The sequence below is a fragment of the Penaeus vannamei genome, chromosome 35 (genome assembly GCF_042767895.1).
Source record: "Penaeus vannamei isolate JL-2024 chromosome 35, ASM4276789v1, whole genome shotgun sequence".
NCBI classification, from domain to species: Eukaryota; Metazoa; Arthropoda; class Malacostraca; order Decapoda; family Penaeidae; genus Penaeus; species Penaeus vannamei.
Window position 1 is genome coordinate 10608050 of NC_091583.1, and position 5531 is coordinate 10613580.

At 34.8% G+C, this 5531-nt stretch overlaps 1 protein-coding gene across 1 annotated transcript in view; it reads right to left on the reverse strand.

Annotated features, from left to right (window-relative positions):
* Positions 1–4936: 4936 nt before the first annotated feature.
* The window catches only part of LOC138859392 (uncharacterized), a 13300-nt gene continuing 12705 nt past the window's right edge, over positions 4937–5531 (reverse strand). The window contains exon 5 of the mRNA XM_070114390.1: positions 4937–5531. This exon is cut by the window's right edge and continues 1684 nt beyond it. The gene's annotated coding sequence lies outside the window, so the exon portion shown is untranslated.

Consider the following 5531-nt stretch of genomic DNA (forward strand, 5'->3'; position numbering starts at 1 on the left):
GACGAACAAATTATGGACTGTCTAAGAAAATACATACTTTCTTCGGAGGGGAAGAACGCTTGCAATAATTACAAAAAAGCGTGTTTGCCTTTTCGAGCAGCAACGACTCGGATATGACCAGAAGAGGAGGCCTGCCCATCGAAGCCGCTGACGGGAGGGAAAGGAGAGCCCGCCGCCTTGGGTCGCCCGTCGCGCTTTCCCGTCCCCCGTCTTCCGCTTTCCCGCCTTTCGTTTTTCCGTCTTTCGGTTTCCCTTCTCCCCATTTTTCGCTTTTCCGGCTTCCGCTTTTCCGTCTTTCGTTTTTCCGTCTTTCGGTTTCCCTTCTCCCCATTTTTCGCTTTTCCGTCTTTCGTTCACCCGTCCCCCGTCTTCCGCTTTCCCGCCTTTCGTTTTTCCGTCTTTCGGTTTCCCTTCTCCCCATTTTTCGCTTTTCCGGCTTCCGCTTTTCCGTCTTTCGTTTTTCCGTCTTTCGGTTTCCCTTCTCCCCATTTTTCGCTTTTCCGTCTTTCGTTCACCCGTCCCCCGTCTTCCGCTTTTCCGCCTTTCGTTTTTCTGTCTTTCGTTTTCCCTTCTCCCCATTTTTCGCTTTTCCGGCTTCCGCTTTTCCGTCTTTCGTTTTCCCTTCTCCCCATTTTTCGCTTTTCCGTCTTTCGTTCACCCGTCCCCCGTCTCCCGGTCTCCCCGTCTTTCGTTTCCCCGTCTTCCCGTCGTCTTCGGACACGTCAAGCGGCTTACGAGGCAACCTTGGGTGACGGCTTCAGGAGACGCCTTTGAGTACCGCAGAAGAACCGGTGGTGAGCACGCCCCTCGTTGGCCCGTGCGACGCCCCCTACTTCGGACGCAGACACGCGCAGCTTAAAATCCGCATGGACTCCCTGTGGCCTGGCGGAAGCCGTGCCCTACTTGAATGTCAATTAAAAGCGGAAAGTACGAACATATCTTAACACTCAGCGAGCAAACTTCTCAAGGTTAGGTATTATTTTTTACATTGTGTATAACCACTAAAGAAAAGTTTTCGTGTAGCACATTTTCGTCAATTGCATTTGCACGTATTCTTTCGCCATTTGTCTGTGCATGTATTTGTCTTTCATTTTCGTTTGTGCAATGTATTTCGTGTATTTCGTGTCTATTGTAACCAATGTTGAAAAGCTACAAAGACCTAAAGAGAAATCTCTCCAAAAATTGCGATTAATATATAGAAGAAAAGCTGAGACTAACAAAACCGTCATAAAACTAAATGCCTAAAAGGTTTAATAACATATTTATAAGTACAGACAAAGGAACATCAAAGTTGCCACGGACACTTAATGAAGCCTCCAGAAACAAGACAGTCAAATCACCACATAGTGATTATTACGATAAAAAGTCTAAGGTCGTGCTTTTACTTGTTATCAAATGTTATATCAGGGGACGGGGGGGGGGGGGTTATGGGGGAGGGGGTTGCACGTACTGGAGGCTGCATTGTCATTATCGATTCCGTATTGGAAGAATTGTGTAAATTTGTCACTTTCTCCCCTATCATCGCTATTATTCATAATTCTCGTCATTATATAATCTTTATTGGCATGCGAGAATGAGCGATGTAATGCCGTTCTCTCCCCCGGGCTCTTCATTAATGTTTCCTTCCGATCAATAAGGCCGTCAACCCCGTAGGAAAATCACGGAGACTTCAACCATCGCGACCCGTGAACGCAGCGCCAAGGAGCTTCAGGTTAGCCAGTCACGGCAAGGTTAGATAGGTCACAGAAGGTCAGTTGCAATTGTCATTTTGTATCGTTTATCGGCCGGATTGTTAAACCTGTGCCCGACCCAATGAATATTCAAGATATGGACTCGCGTAATATAAATAAATACATATTTATCAGTCTAATGCATATCTATCTGACAGATAGATAAATGTATATATATCAGATAAAACGGAAATGCATTTATTTCTGTTTATGCGTCCGTATTTATGAATATTAATTGGGTCGGGCCTACCACAATGTTATCTAACTGGCCGTATGTCTAATTTTTTTGAACGATAGATATTGAAACGTATATTTACAACCCTTACTCTGAAATTAATCTCGTTTATCTTTCTTTACATTTGACATATCAAAGTCTCCTGGCACAATATAATGGGTCGCTGTGTGCATATGGATGAGCGTGCATTTTAAACTATTACAAATACTAGGATAGTCATAATTGTATAAAAGAAAGTGCAGATCCCTTATATTATTCTTATGTATTTTTCCACTTGTTGCAGTTTTTCTTTATAAATTTTCCATTTTTATCAGTTCATTATCACGACAAAGTATCTACACCATTACTTCCGTTCTGTTTTGTGCAACTTTCCAAAAAATCTGATATTCATTTTCCTAGACTTTTACTAACATAAAACAGCGTCACCTCCTTTAATGCTCTTGATTTTCAAAAATGAAAATGTGAATTGATATCAAATGATCGCGAGAATTTGTTTCATCAATATTTAATACTAAATGAATAATACATACATAGTTTCCTATTTTTGAGTAGAAGCAAATACATTGCCGGCTTCGAGCGCCATTTTGAATATTTTCAAAATACATATATTTTATGGATACTCTATTTTATTCTTCTTTAGATAGCTAGAACGCAATCTGATAATCATGCACAGGATATTAATGACACAGATGATGAAGACAAAATAATAATAGCAATACATAATAAGACGATTTATAATCTAAATATGATAATGACAATAGTGATTGTAATGGCGAGAATGGTGTTAATGATAATGATGAAAAAATATAATAACACATAAGAAAAAACACGAATAGAATAACAGATGATGAGTATGGGATGTTGGTGATGCTAACAATCATAACAATAAAATGAAAATTATAATCCATTAAGAACTATGAGAATACTGATATGAAAGCAACTATTACTACTACTAATAATAATGCTAATAATAATAATAATGATAATGGTAATGATGATAATAATAGTGCTAATAATGATAATAATAATAATAATAATAATAATAATAATAATTATAATGATAAAGACAATGGTAATGATGATAATAATGATATTGATAATGATAATGATAATAAGGATTGCAATAACAATAATGATAATAATGATGATAATGACAATGATAATAGTAATGGAAATAATAGTAGTAAAATGAAAATAATAATAGTGAGAAAAAATAATGATAATGATAATAATAATAGTAATAATCAAATGGCAATAATGATAATGATGATAGCAATAATAAAGATAATGATAATTAACAATAATAATAATAATAATGATAAAGAGAATGATAACAATGATGATAATAATAGATAATGGTGATAATGATATTGGAAATAATAAGATAATGATAATGATAGTAATAAGCATAAGGATAAAAAAATGATAATAATAATAATGATGATAATAATAATAAAGTATAATGATAATAATAATGATGATGACAACAATATCAATGGTGCTACGAATTACAACAGTGATTGCTAATACCACCAGTAAAACGAGAATGTAGTGATGCTAACCACTTTTAATATTAACAGAGATGAGCAGTTTTAGTGAAAAGTGAAGAAAGACTAAAAGAAAAATAATTACGATTATAAAACACTAGCAATTGCAATTATAAAGTTAACAGCATAAATACAGATGTTGATATAGTTATGATAATGACATATGGTAAGAATAATAACACTGATAAAGATAGTAACATTAATCTTGATCATGATAGTGGTTATATCAATCATAATGTCAATGATGATAATTCAGCGGATGATGAAAATAGAGTAAATGATGATGTTAAACACTATATTATGATGATGGTGATGAAAATAGTAATAATGATAATGATAGTAAAAACGCACATATATGTGTATATATATATATATATATATATATACATATATATATATATATATATATATATATATATATATATATATATATATATATATATATATATATATGTGTGTGTGTGTGTGTGTGTGTGTGTGTGTGTGTGTGTGTGTGTGTGTGTGTGTGTGTGTGTGTGTGTGTGTATGTGTGTGTGTGTGTGTGTGTGTGTGTGTGTGTGAGTGTGTGAGTGTGTGTGTGTGTGTGTGTGTGTGTGTGTGTGTGTGTGTGTGTATATGTATGTATATATATTTATATATATATATGTATATACATATATATATATATATATATATATATATATATATATATATATATATATATATACATACATACATATATATGTATACATATATATATATATATATATATATATATATATATATATATATATATATATATATATATATATATATATATATATATATATATATATATATATATATATATATATATATATATGTGTGTGTGTGTGTGTGTGTGTGTGTGTGTGTGTGTGTGTGTGTGTGTGTGTGTGTGTGTGTGTGTGTGTGTGTGTGTGTGTATGTGTGTGTGTGTGTAAACTACACACAAACCTATGAAAGCCTGCCATGAGAATGACACTTTTACCCCAACTCCGATCTGCACTAACAAAAGACGACGATGATTCACTGTCTGTCCCTGCGATGGATTCCCTGAGGGTGGATTTCACGTAGTTCGGTCTTAAGCACGAACGTCCTCCACGGAATTATTGAAACTTTACGGTGTAGAGCATAAGACTTTGGATTTTGAATTTGTTTAGGTCATCATATGTATGTAAGTCCAGAATTTCCCTAAGTTTTGGTGGATTTTGAGTTTCCTGAACTAACATAGCTCGAACTCCTAGAGGTTGCATTAATCAAAATAAGAAAGAAGAGGCAGATGTGTTTGTGTTCCTGGCTAACAAGAAAATATTTATCATGATTTTTTATTTGCTGCGATACAACCGTTGACTTTTTTTTGTACTTGAAATAGATTACAAAAATATTATTGAACGCGATGGGTACGTTTAAAAAAATACACATCCCATAAATATATTTTCATTTAGAGTACAATTTCCATACTGTTCCTCTGCGGTGAATGTTATCATCAATATCATTATTATCATTGCTATTATTATCATCATTCTTATTATTTTCGATATCACTTTTATTTTGCCATCATTGTTCTTGTTATCATTATTATCATATAATTATCACTGATTATCTTTATTACTATGAACACTGTCGCAGCCCAACGATGTCGACCGCCGATAACCAGCCCATCGACAGGCGAGTCCTTGTTCGTTCGAGGAGTCCACGCAGCTGTCACGCGGTTGTTGGCGAGGAAGCGCTGTTGCGACCGCCTCTCAAGGTCCAGCTTTTACTATTTTATAATTTCCTTAAACTCAATATGCCATTTTCAGTGTCAGGGCAATAGATGAGGGACTAACAGGTGGGTTTCGGGTGGTGGTCTGGGTAGATGATCTACTTTTCAAGCCACGTGTAACTTTAAGCATGTAGATACATTTTGCTTATTCATGAATAATGGCACAGATAGTAACATTCATTGTTCATAGTAAAGAAAAAGATAGTAAGTGATAATGATATAATAATAATGATAACAAGAGCAATGATGGCAAA